Source organism: Bubalus kerabau, chromosome 2 (genome assembly GCF_029407905.1).
Source record: "Bubalus kerabau isolate K-KA32 ecotype Philippines breed swamp buffalo chromosome 2, PCC_UOA_SB_1v2, whole genome shotgun sequence".
Lineage (NCBI taxonomy): Eukaryota > Metazoa > Chordata > Mammalia > Artiodactyla > Bovidae > Bubalus > Bubalus kerabau.
The window spans coordinates 5,224,639-5,238,510 of record NC_073625.1 but is presented as its reverse complement, the minus strand read 5'-3'; the positions used below and the strand labels follow the sequence as shown (position 1 = coordinate 5,238,510).

Below are 13,872 nucleotides of genomic sequence, written 5' to 3'. Positions count from 1 at the left end.
GTTGTATACAATTATGCATTGAACATGGGGATGCAGATATCTTTTCAAGTTAGAGTTTTCATTTTCTTTGAATAATTACCAAGAAGTGGGATTTCTGGGTCATGTGGCGGTTTTATTTTTAATTCTTTGAGGAACCTCTGTAGTGTTTCCCATAGCGGCTGCACCAATTTAGATTCCTGTCAACAGTGCCTAAGTGTCCCCTTTGCTCCTCAGCCTCACCAACACTTGCTATTTCCTATCTTTTTGATGACAGCTAGTCCAGCGGGTGTGAGGTGATGTCATTGCGCTTTTGATTGGTAAGTTCTCTGATGACTAGTGGCTTTGAGCTCTTTTTCACGTACCTGTTGGCTATTTACCTGTATGTCATCTTTGGAAAAATATCTATTCAGATCCTCTGTCGACTTTTCAATCAGAAGTTTTTTTTTTCTGTTGTTGAGTTAAATGTATTTTAAAAATCTATTTTGGACTCTAACCCCTTATCAGATTTGCAAATATTTTCTCCCCTTCCATAGGTTGCCTTTCCAGGCTGTTAGTGGTCTCCTTCGCTGGGTGCATCATATTAACCCTGGTGATGCCGTCAGAGGTGTGCACACACGTCAAAACTTGGCCAATTTCACACTCTGTGCAGCTTAATGTATGTCAATTACACCTCAATAGAGCTGTCCTAGAAAACAGTGCTTAATAAAATATTTAACACTCAGTATAGTACAGGCACTGACCCCTGAGGATAAATCCTGGCCATGCCAGTGTGTTACAGCTGAATACCCAACCAGCCTTGGCTGCAAAGGTGCTCAACCCCATTGGTTTTCTGGGAATGAAATTTAAGAGCACAGTGCAATAGCAGTTCATGCCTAGCAACATAGCTGAATTAAGCAACGAGGAATGATACGAAGGGTGTGCAAAGATGTGGAGAAATCTGATTTTTGCTCACTGCTGGTGGAAACTGACATGTGTACAACTATCTTGGAAAAGTATCTGTCAGTATCTACTGAGGTCTGATATACTTCAACCTCTAGTACAAGGGGATTGTATTCCTATGTACATACTTGATATATGTTCACATAAAAGACATGTGGAAAAAAGGCCATAGCAGCACGAATCATAATAGCCCCATATGAAAAACTAACCAATTATCCATCTGTAGTAGAAGGAATAAATAAAATACGATGCATTCTACCATTAACTACTATTCAGCAGTGAGAATGAATGAACTTTAATCACAGGTAATGGCATGGACGAATACCACAAACCTGATATTGAGGAAAAGAAGCCAGAGCCACCCAAAAAAGTACAACTGCATGATGCTGTTTTTATAAAGTTCAAAAATAGACCTAATTAATCTATGCTGTTACGAGTTAGGATACCTGTTACCCTTGGGTTAGGACTAGTGACTCAAAGGAGGCAGTAAGGGCTTTCGATGTTCTGTTTCTTGATCTGCCTGCTGGCGACATGTGTGCGGTCAGTTGCAGGACAATTCCAAACTGTGTATTTATGATTTGCATACTTATTTCTATGTGTATGTCAATCGTGTTTACTTAAAAATAAAGAATAAATGGAACAGATGGCTGACAGGTTTTTTTTAAAACTCCTCTCAGTTGGTCTTTGGGTTGAAAAAGTTTGAGAACAACTACAGCGACCGACAATCTTGAGAAGGTGAGGTATTCTCAAGCACTGCGGGGAAAGAGGGGTGAGAGTCTGGGAGTCACTGCAGAAGCAGCTTTGAATATTTAACTCTAAAATACAAAAAGCATCTTGATGAAACCTCATGTCAGCATCTACATCTCAAGGTCTCTTATTTAACAGCAACATCTGGTGAAGAAACACCAAAGCCTCTATACATCAGGATATTGTTTTTGCCTTTTAAATAAATATCTAAGAAACTAAACATAGGAGAAAGAAGAGAATGAGGGACAGAGCACAAAAGAAAAATAAAATAGCCACTTTCCTCCAGATAATAATTCGCTATCAATTCCCACCAAGAAGCACCTTGACCACACTGTAGTCGTAGAAGCCAAAGGTGATGAGACAGCTCATAGACTCATTTGCAGGAGCTCCCGGCTCTGTGAGGCCCATGATGACTGTCCCGCATGCTGCCTACAGTCCCCGGATGACAGGGTTTTAAGCGGGATGGCAATTCACCTATAGTCCCCGGATGACAGGGTTTTAAGCAGGATGGCAACTCACTTGCAGTGGGCCACTTCCCCAAAGCCAGGGGCTTCCACCCTGTCCTCACGCTGGCTCCAGTTCCAGGCCCCCTGCTGCCCTGCCCTTGCTGGCAAGGAGTCTCTCGTGCACTGTCCCTCTTCCCGAGTCACCCGCTGCCTCTCCAGACGTCCCCGCATCTTTTGGACTTGCTAAGGGCTTGGGTTGCTTGGCATTTCCTCTCTGGATGCCAGGGGTTACCATCCTGGTTACCAGTCAATTCTCCTGTTGGATACTAGCTCAACAGGACACAGGGGTGCGGGCCAGTCTCCGAAGGACATTCCTGGTGTTGATTTAGAGTACTGGGAGGTACTATTCCTAGGCCGCCTTGTATGTCTTTAAGACATACTTTGGTTGCCTCTCTGAGAGCACTCCTGGCATTTAGTGGGTGGTGCCAGAGACATCTGTGGTTCTGTACAATGAAGAACTACTCACATCTCACGTGACTCTGGAGGGCAGGTAATCCACGTAGGAACGTAACCTGAACCTAGAAACAAATTCCTTCCTGACAAACACACAAACTATTTTTTTTTACATGGTTTTAATATGCAAAAAAAATATCCTGGGTCTTCCAAGGTGCAACAGTCCCGTGGATTGAGGGAAGAGGGTGTTTTACGCTGTGAGGAATTTTACGGAGAGTTGCTTCAGAACGTCACATGGATGACCAAAGCTCACCTTGATCAGTCTGCATTGTAGCTGCTGCTTTCTTTGTAGTTCTACATAAAGGTATGAACAGTATCTTGTTTTTTCTTCCAGTGAGACACGCCCAAATATTTACATATTAAAATATAGTCATCTATTATAAATAGCTTCCATTTTAAAAATATTATCATTGGGATATTATGTTGATTTTTTTTTAAAAGTGTTGCACACATTATACATATATATGCACACATGTGTTTATATGCACATATATATACACACACATATGTGCACACACACATATGTGCATGCATGCTGTCACTTCAGTTGTGTCTGACTCTGTGTGACACCATGGACTGTAGCCCGCCAGGCTCCTCTGACCTTGGGATTCTCCAGGCAGGAATATTGGAGTGGGTTGCCATGCCCTCCTCCAGGGGATCTTCCCGACCCAGGGATAGAAACCGTGTCTCCCGCTTTGCAGGCGGACTCTTTACTGCTGCACCACCAGCGGGAACACAGGGAGTCGCTTTGCAGTACACTTGAAAGTAACACAATATTGTAAATTAACTATACTTCCATAAAAAGTAAATATAAGTAAAAAAAAATAAAATAAAAATTTTTAAAAAGTGCTGCACAGGTAGACGATATCTATGGATTTCATCCCAGAATGGAATAGGATGTTTTCTAAACTATCTAGTATATGATGGAGATACTGAGCCTCAGAAGGCTGGGATCCACTGATTTATAAAAACAGCTCCAGTTTCTCTGAAGATTTTTCAAATGTTTTTTGTAAGATCTCTACTTTTTATGCCAAATATCACTGACCTTTGCCTGGTGTTGCGTTGGTAAATATTTAACAAGTGGGTCTCCATGGGGGAGAAGTCCTGGTTCACAGTATTGGCCGATTTCCTTTCTGTAAACACGCTGTGGACAAGTTCAAGAGTCATCTAACGTGGCATCACTGAGCCTGGAGCTGGGCAGAGATGACAAACGCTAGCTCCTCTAACTCACGCAGGTCAGGGGACCCGAGGTCATCATTTTTCTGCTTAGACATTGCCCCAACTTTTTCTAGGTTTTCTCTACCAGGACTCAGGGGAGCAAAAAGTAAATCAAGCAAAGAATAAATAAAAGAAATAAGTCACAACTTTATATGGTAACAAAGACACCACAAGGCTCAGGTTCAAAGGAAATGCAGACAAGCATGAATGAGAGAGTTCTCTATACAGTCAGCTGATGTCAATTAAGATTCTAGGATAAAAAGAACTGCCTTGTTCAGAGGAGAGCCAGAGGATGTGGCAATATGTTTCCAGTCCTTATTCTGCCGCCGGTTGGAGAGAAAACTCTAAAGACAGATTTGTGAAACTGTTTAAGGGCAATCCTGGGATAGGACCTTTTGCTTAGCCAGGCTGTGGAACTCCAAGGGCTGCAGACTGGCCCTCCTTGGTGGTATCTTGGCTTAGAGCATCGGGTAACCAATGGCCAGCTTCTCTCTTGTCAGTCATTTTCAAGACTGGGGGATCCACATGGTGTGTTTGGCCAGAGTACAAAATCTCATCAAGAGGAATGGTGGATGAATTATCAGCTGAGAGGAAGGGTGAAAACAGGAACTGCATTGGTATAAATGACATTGGTCAAACAGGAAAAAGTCATCAAGATCTGTAGCAATGGGAATCTGTCTGATGTAAATACACACATCTGATTTTCAATTTATCTAGGACCAAAATTAGCCACATTTTCTTTCTCTTCTTCTTTATTTTTTTGACCTCACCGAGTGGCTTGTGGGATCACAGTTCCCCAACCAGGGATCAAACCTGGGCTCTCTGCAAGTGAAATTTCCTAGTCCTAACCACTGGATCGCCAGGGAGGTCCCCAAATTAACCATATTTTCATCATTTCTGCAAATCCCGTATAAAGAACACTGAAGGACTCCTGGGATGTGAATGTAAGGCCCTGCTGTGAAAAAAGGCACGAAAGGACCTGCCATACCCCCAGGGATATTAACAGTGGACTTTCTGGAGAGCAGACAGGAGGGAACTGCTGAGCTGGCTTGGATGGACCCCAGGTTCTGCCGGTCACTTTAAATTTTGCATATGATTAGAGGGGACACCACCAGGGTCCTTTGTAATAAAGAAAGCCAAGTTTGGTACAGTTTACTCTCTGCACCCCCCTTTAGTGTCTTCAGATCTTCAGAAACGGGAAGTAGAGTCCCACACTTGGAGATGCCAGTGACCAGTGTTACTCTGCGACGTTGCATTCCCTGTGAATCCCTAATATTCCAGTTGTTCAGAGAAGATCCGTCTATCCCATGACACTGCAGAGTTAACACAACGTTGAATAAAGTCTTGAGTTTATGATGAATGTGTTCCAGACACACACAAGTTTACGGTGACTGTCAACCAAGAAAATGTGCAACCCCAGCAGATAATGGCATATGGTGTGTGATCTGACCAGGCGGAGCAGGTTCCAAGCAGATGCTTAATGACAAAAGCAAAGTCAGTTGTACAGTCTCTTGGGAAAACAACCAGAAAATAAAGGTGAAAGAAGTTTTCTTGGTGTGTCAGTAGAAGAAATTCATGAGCTATACATTTTCTTCCAGTGTCAAGGAACAGGGACAGGCAGCTCACAGCAGTGGGCTTAGGCTGCTGCGGTCAGAGGTCACACGTCGTCAGACAGCATCACCGAGGCCCTGCAGCTTTGCGGTCCGTCTGTGCAAACTGGGAGCGTCAAAAATTAAACAGCCCTCAATAAGAGCCAGTGGGAAGTCGGTGGATGAATCCAATTTAAGGGCAGAGTTGCGGTTGCTGCTGTTGTAATGCTTTATATGCTGTGATGGCATTTGCTTTGCCTGTTGCCTGGGGCTGGGCAGATCACCCCATAACAGTTCTTTAAGGGAACCTCTGGCAGCGCTGGAGATACTGCAAGAGCCCTAATGCCAGCTTGCTGTGGCAGGCGTAGGACACCAACTGGGTCCTGCCCATCTGGTCACGTGTTGCCGAGGAGCCAAGGTGTGAGTGACGGAGCGAGTCCTGCGTAGTTGGTGGAAGATGCCGCGTGCTGTGCTGGCGTCTTACATTGGGTTCCCACAAAAACAGACGCTGAGAGAAGGTTCTAGATACGTGTGTGTAGGGGGCATCTCAGGAAGCAGTGTGGCAGGTGGGCAGTGAGGGACAGGCTTGGAGGCCGCTCACCGAGACAGGCCGCCGCGGGCAGGCAGAGGTCAGTCCTTCCACGGCCCTGGGGCGGGGAGTGCTGAGAGGCCTGAGAGTTGGTCATCCTCCCCAAAGCACACGGAGGCTCAGGGATTAATCTCCCAGCTTCCCACTGGCTCTTATTGGGGTCTGTTTAATTTTTTTTTTGACACTTCCAGTTTGCAAGGCTTGAGAGCCGAGGATGTTCCCAGACCAGGAAACAAGCCTCCAGGCAGAGAGCTGCAGGTATTCACACAGCGCCTTCAGTTCTTACAAAGCGTGGTGAAGGGTGTGAACGGGGCTGACAGTCTCCTGTAAGCGTGCGTGTGTGTGTGGTGCACGTGCACGCAAGCACGGACATAAAATAAGAGGGACCTTGAAGAAAGAGACTAAGATGGGCATAAAGAGGGGCAAGGTCCCAGCTAGCGGGTGGCGGAGTGTCAAAGGCACAGAAAGAGGAAGGGCAGAGCAGAGTCAGGGATGCTCACGACGACTGCACCTTTCACCCAGGACATGCCATCCTCACACAGCCCTTTGGACACATCATAAACTGTCTCTCCAGTGACATTCAACTTAAGTATCGTTACTCTCCTATGACAGATCCCGGGAGACTGAACTTCAGTTAACCTGTCTCAGAGGCCAGTGAGCAGTTCTTATCTGAATCTGCATCGCAGGCCTAGAGTGTTCCGCACACCTGTGCTGGCCTCATCCTGCTCCGCTCTGGATGAAGGCATTTCTGCACATGCCCCAGGTCTCTGTCCACACAGGAGGCCAGGCGGGAGCAGGGCTTCTGTCTTAAGCATCTTTGTATCTCACATCACCAAGCTGGTGCCTGGTACACAGCCAGTTTTTTTTTTTTTAATTGGATTTTAGTTGCTTTGAATGTTGTGCTAGTTTCTGCTGCATAACAATGTGAATCAGCTAATATATATAAATATTATATCAATATATCAATAATATTAATTAGTAATGTTATTAACATTATTAATAATTAATATAATTAATTATATAATATATAAAATTATATATTATATATAAATAATATATATTATATTATAATATATATAATATATAATATGCAATATATTATATTATATATAATAATATATAATATAATATATATAATAATATATATTAAAATATATGAATAATATATAATATATATAAAATAATTAATATAATTAATTATAAAATATAATTAATAACATTGTTAATATAATTAATAATATTAATAATATATTAATAATAATATGAATGTATAATAATATAAAATATAATCAGCCTCCCTCTTGAGCCTCCCTCCCCATCCCGCCCTCTAGGGCATCACAGAGCAGCGGGCTGAGCTCCTGTGTCATACAGCAGCTTCCCACTGGCTGTCTGTCTCACACCTGCTAGTGTATTTATGTGAGACCTCATCTCCCGGTTCATCCCACCCTCCTCTCTCCTCTGTGTCCACACATCCACCCGCTACATGTGCGTCTCCATTTCTGCCCTGCGAATAGGTTCGTCTGTACCATGTTTATAGATTCCACATACATGTGTTAGTGTATGATACTTGCTTTTCTCTTTCTGACCTACTTCACTCTGAGGTATGACAGACTCTAGGCCTGTTCACATCTCTACACATGACTCCGTTTTGTTCCTTTTAATGACTGAATAATATTCCCTTGTGTGTATGTACCACATCTTCTTTATCCATTCCTCTGTTGATGGGCATTGAGGTTGCTTGAACAGTATGGAGGTTCCTTGAAAAACTAAAAATAGAGCTTCTGTAATGACCTAGCAATCACACCGCTGGGTGTATATCCTGAGAAAAACCACAATTCTAAAAGACACAGGTGCCCCAACGTTCCCAGCAGCACTGTTTACAATAGCCAGGACAGCAATTCTCAGAACACGTTTGTGAGCATAAGGTGGTTGCCATTTCATCTCAGATCACTGATCAAGTAGATTACTGGCCAATCTTGTGGCTCAAAAGGAAAACCTTTACATAACTTTCGTGAGTTTGACCAGGTGCCAGGTCTCTGCTCCAGCCTCGGGAGCCACGGATGGTTCAAGTACAGCCGTGGCCCCTGAGGGCTCAGGGCTCATGGAGAAGGCAGAGAAGCGAATCTAGGCTCACCACTCAGACGAGCAAGTGCCTTTCAGGCAGGTCTGCAGTCTGCCTTACGAGATGTAGGATGATGCTTCTTGCACGTTTTTCTCCAGTCCTATAGAATCACTTTTCTTTCCTACAGATGGAAAAAACGCAATAATGCTGGCAGGGCATGAGACCTGTTGGGATCCCTGACCAACTGTTGGGGGTAAGGTATGTCTCTTTTCAGAAGCAATCACCAGCGGGAGGGGTGAAGTAGACCAGGAGAGGGTGAAGGTCTTCCAGGCCAGAGACACTGAAAACTTTCCCTTCTTTCATGTCACTGTCCCTGTCACAATGCTCTCGTTAAGTCGTGTCCGACTCTTTGTGACCCCGTGGACTGTGGCCCACCAGGCTCCTCTGTCCACGGGATTCTCCAGGCAAGAATACCGGAGTGGGTTGCCGTGCCCTCCTCCAGGGCATCTTCCCAACCCAGGGATCGAACCAGAGTCTCCTGCATTGGCAGGTGGACTCTCTACCACCGAGCCACCAGGGAAGCCCCAACTATAACAGTGATCTACCACCAAAGAAGGTCTTTCTCTGTAGACAGCGCTGGAAATATAGAGGCCACGCCTAACTGGTCACGTCCACTTCCCCATCCCATCTCTGCCCCTGACTCTGGGGACCTTGTCAACAGTAGGTGCTCAGAAAATGCCTGCTGAGAATGAACGGGAGAGCCTGTGAAGAGTATTTATGCTTCCTTTCTCTCCACGGGGCCAAATCACCGGTCCTCAGAACCATATCCTTCCAAACACTGGAGGGTAGCAAGGCGGTTGCCTGGTCTTTGGTCTCATAGGCAGTAGTAACTCTTGGGGAAAAAACAAACTGTGCTCCCGGTTCATATTTTTACTAGAAAGCAATCTTTTTCTTTTTTTCTTTTAAATCTTACTTCTTAATGTATCATAATAAGAGAGTGAATTTGGCTGGCATGTGGAGGAGATATTGAAAAGCACTCATTTTTCTTTGATTTTGCAAGACCTGGTTTAATTCATATCTGGGGTGGGTGGGGAGCAGGTTGTGAAAGCATTTCTGCTCAGGAACCTAACCTGTGATAGACAGGTAATGTATTCATTTACAATATAACGGGATAACCAGAGATTCGAAGGCTCTAGTTGAGTCCCTCAGCAGTGATACAGTTTTACATTTGGCTCAAATGACTGTTGAATATCAAGTGGTGCTGAGTTCCTCCAAAGCCCTTCAAGACCCATTGGAAGGAGTTTCACCAGAGTCTCAGAAGAAATCCAAGTCGTGAAAAGCACTCATTTTTTAAGAGCATGCAAATAAACCAACAGTGAAGAGAGGGAAAAAAAACAAACAAACCTCACAGAGCTCCATGAACTTAGAAGGGGATAAGCGTTCACAAGTCAACTTTCTACTGAGGAGCGCAGAGGAAGAAGGACTGCTCGGGAGGGCGGAAATCACCCTAGAATCCAATGACATGTGGACAAATATCACTCCTCCCTGCTTTCCTCAAATGAGAATCAAGCAGTGGAAACATTTTCCAAATCAGGTTTTGACAGTTCAGGACTGGGCTCTTCCCTGTCTTGTCAGCAGTCTCTGACAGGCTCCAGGTGGGTCCTGTCCAATGGGGGAAAAAAGAGGAAAATCCTGAAATATTCACTACAAAGTGATTAGGGAGGTTTTGCCCTTCAACCATAAGCTTCTGGGGCAGAACTATTTAGAGGTTTGTTTTTTTTTTTAGAAAAAGGAATTCACAGCTTGTAAAACTTGGCACCTTAAAAAAAAAATGATGACTAATTTCATAAAAGAAATGGAAACAAAAGTGCTAAATACCAGCACTCAAATGTCAAGACAGGATTTTCCAGGAAAATATCAGACTGCTCCAAAGGCTGAAAAAGTTATTAGGATGGCAGTGTTGTTTGGGACACAGTCTCTCCTTACTTCAGAGCAAATTTTAAAAAATAATAAAATCACAGAGCTGATGTTTTCATTTTTGTTCTGGTTCTAAAGTTAAGCCACGGTAACTTGATCTAGCCGGATCTGCCTAGGTTTACTCCGGTTTAAAGGCAAAGTTGAGGTCAAGTTGAACAATAGTGCCTCATTCTCCAGCCTCAATCACATGAACTCAATGATGCTTCACATGGTTTTACTTCTAAACCATGAACAAATCAAGTGTTGAATGAAACTGGCTTTGAGTAGTTGGGTTTTAGCCAACTTGGGATCCAAATTATGTTATTCAAACTGTAGTGATGTCTTCCATCGATTTGGAAAATTCATGGCTTTTTTTTTTTGTCTTTAAAATTTCTCCTGTTCTGTTCTCTTCTCTCCCACTGGGAGTCCAAATATCTACGTTACAACTTTTCAGTACGTCTCCTATGTCTCTTTTCTATGTTTTCTACCCAATGAAGCCTTTTTCCTGTTTTAGTGTGAATATTTTCCCTGTCCTATCTGATAGCCATTTATCCTTTCTTTAGTCATGCCCAGGCTGCTATTCAACTTATCTGTTGAGATTTTCATCTTTTTCTTTTTTAAAAAAGTTATTGGTGTATGGTTGATTTACAGTATTGTAGATCTTCATTCCAGCGAGTATATTTTTCATTGCAAAATTTTTATTTGATTCTTTTTGAATAGAGTCGAGTTTTCTGGTGAAATTCTCCTACCATTTATTTCTTGACCATGCTAATGACATTTTTGAAAAGATAAAGATTGTATTTATCTTTAGAGATAAGCACAGGGACATCAGTGGTGGTCCAGGGGCTCAGACTTCATGTTGTCAGTGGAACGGGTCTAGGTTTGATCCCTGGTCAGGGAGTGAGATCCCACATGTTTAAAAGATCCTACATGCTGCAACTGAGACCCAGCACAGCCAAAATAAAGAAAGAAATAAAAGTAAATATCAAAACAGAAGGTAAGTCAATATCTGGATCATCTATGGGTCTGTTTCTATTGTCCGTTTCTTCTTGGTTCTATCTCTTAGTTCTTTATTAAGTGTTGATGGGGTGAAGACCATCGGGTAAGAGAATTTTAGAGGCTCTGGATGGTGTTATCTTCCTTTAGCAAGACAGTCGTCTCTGAAGGTTAACGTAAATCCTGATATCTAGAGCAGGGGGTGTTACCTCAGTCTAGCCATATGCTCAGTTGAGCTGAGAGCAAGTTGTACCTTTCTCAGGCTGGGTCTATTTTGGATTCACCCATCCCTAGGCGGTTACTTTCTAGAGGTCCCAAGAAGAGCTTGGGATGTTTATAAGAGCACCTTCCCAGTATTCTCATTTTTGCTTTTCCAGCACCATGAGATTCTGAAAACCACACTCTGCTTTTGAGCAGCTTTCCCTGTGCCTGGGGCCTTAACCTCCTGATTTATGCAGCTGTTGTTGTTGCTCAGTTGCTAAGTCACGTCCAACTCTTTGGGATCCCATGGACTACAGGTTTCCCTGTCTTTAACTGTCTCCTGGAGTTTGCTCAAATTCATGTCCATTGAGTTGTGATGTTATCCAACCATCTCATCCTCTGTTGCCCTCTTCTCCTCCTGCCTTCAATCTTTCCCAGTATCGGGGTCTTTTCCAATGAGTCGCTCTTTGCATCAGGTGGGCAAAATATTGGAGCTTCAGCTTTAGCATCAGTCTTTCTAGCGAATATTCAGGGTTGATTTCCTTTAGGATGGACTGGTTTGATCTCCAGCAGTCCAACAACTCTCAAGAGTCTTCTCTGATACCATGGTTCAGAAACATCAATTCTTTGGTGCTCAGACTTCTTAATGGTTCAACTCTCACATCCATACATGATTACTGGAAAAACCATAGCTTTGACTAGATGGACCTTTGTCGGCAAAGTGATGTCTCTGCTTTTTAATATACTGTCTAGGTTGGTCATAGCTTTTCTTTCAAGGAGTCTTTTAATTTCACGGCTGCAGTCACCATCCACAGTGATTTTGGAGCCCAAGAAAATAAAATTTCTTGCTGTTTCCACTTTTTTCCCATTTATTTGCCATGAAGTGATGGGACCAGATGCCATGATCTTAGTTTTTGAATGTTGAGCTTTAAGCCAGCTTTTTTACTCTCATCTTTCACCCTTATCAAGAGTCTCTTTAGTCCCTCCTCACTTTCTGCCATTAGAGTGGTATATCTGATGTAGCTTTACCATATAGATGTTATCTGCATATCTGAGTAAGAATGAAAACTTACTGAAGGAGAAAGAGCTTGGGGCCTTCCTTTCACAGACGGCCTGACCCCTCAAGTCTTAGATGCTTTGGCAGCTCTCTGATGCCTTCAGATAAAATTTTAATTTTCCCTGGCCTTTCTACTTGTTCTTCCTGGGATCATTGGTCTGGCTAAAAACTGCTTTGTTAGAGCCAGGAGTAGAAGTAATGAATAGCTATGGTTTTGCAAAAGCAATATCCCAGACAGAAAGCTATAAAAAACTCAACTGGGAAAATTCATTCCATGTACCAGGAAATATTCCTGGACTGGGCTTTTTAAATGAATGAGACAATATCCTGATCCTGGGGGGCATTCACATCCTATCAGGATTTTTCTAAGGTGAACTTGATTCCATTCTATTTTGTTCTTTTTCACTCGTTATTAGTATTTAGCTCAAGGTGTCTAATAAATATTGGCTAAAAGACTCAGGCAAATATTAAGATCTTCTTTCTCTGAGACCTTGGGCTACTTATCAGCACCTCTCAGATCCTGAGGTGGTTAATAATGGGGCCCTTTACTCCCTGCCCACACCAGACTGGGAGCTCCCTTGAAGAGAAGAACTAGGTTTGATACTTAGGCTAGAACCTCCATATCACCCAGCATATATTTTTGGCTTTTTTCACTACAATCACTCACTTGATGGGCAAACTGTATTTCCAATGTGTCTTGGGATTGTGTGTGTGTGTGTGTGTGTGTGTTTTGACTGTGCCTCTTGGCTTGCAGGATCTTAGTTCCCAGACCAGGGATTGAATCCAGGCTCCCAGTCCTAACCTCTGGACCGCCAGGGAATTCTCACTTCAGTGTATTTTGTATGGGAAAGAATGGGATAAGGCAGTGACTCTCTTTAATGATGGGGGAAGAGTACAGAAGCTGTGTTCTGGTTCTTGTCTATGCAGGATCAGTAATGATTTCAGCCCATCTCCATAATGAGTAGCATTTATTAATGGCTTCCCAGTATGCTTGGCATTATTCTAAGCATGTTATACCTATCATCTCATTCAATCTTCTGGACAATCCTAAGAGTTTTTATTATTATGCCCATTTTGCAAACCAAGAAACAGAGGCAGAGACTGGCCAAGTTACAAACTCAACCCTAAGGATCACTTGTCTGCAAACGGCAGCTGAGACCTTAACTTGAGATCCGTTCATGGTGGTGGACCCTTGTCCGAACCTGAGGAATTCCTGGCGAAGGACCCCAGCCGGTGGCGGAGAGTTGATGGGGAATTTGCTGATTATATACAACAGTCTGTGCCTGAGACACAAACCTTGCATTTCCTTGTGGTTCCATTTACCGTTTTTCTTCATCCCATTTCTAGCTTGTTTTACTCATTCATTTAGAACTCAGTGTCGCTTCAGCAGCCACGCTGGCGTAAGCAGCCAGGAGCCTCTGTTTCTCCTGGCACGAGTGGTCTGGAGGTGGGCAGTCGCGTTCTGCATGGTGGCTCCCTAATGCCCTGAGGGTTCTGGTGCTTTCTGTGTGTCCATTCTGTTAATGAAATATGTAACTTCCATTCTCATGCTGGCAAGCTTGCTACTCCCGCTTCAGCAC

General features: G+C 43.4%; 1 long non-coding RNA gene across 1 annotated transcript; it reads left to right on the top strand.

Annotated features, from left to right (window-relative positions):
* The first annotated feature begins 2,425 nt into the window (after window positions 1-2,425).
* Window positions 2,426-5,373, top strand: LOC129642948 (uncharacterized). Its single transcript, XR_008709956.1, has 4 exons — window positions 2,426-2,661; window positions 2,779-2,928; window positions 4,759-4,906; window positions 5,018-5,373. It is a non-coding gene; the product is annotated as an uncharacterized LOC129642948 (long non-coding RNA).
* The last annotated feature ends 8,499 nt before the right edge of the window (window positions 5,374-13,872 follow it).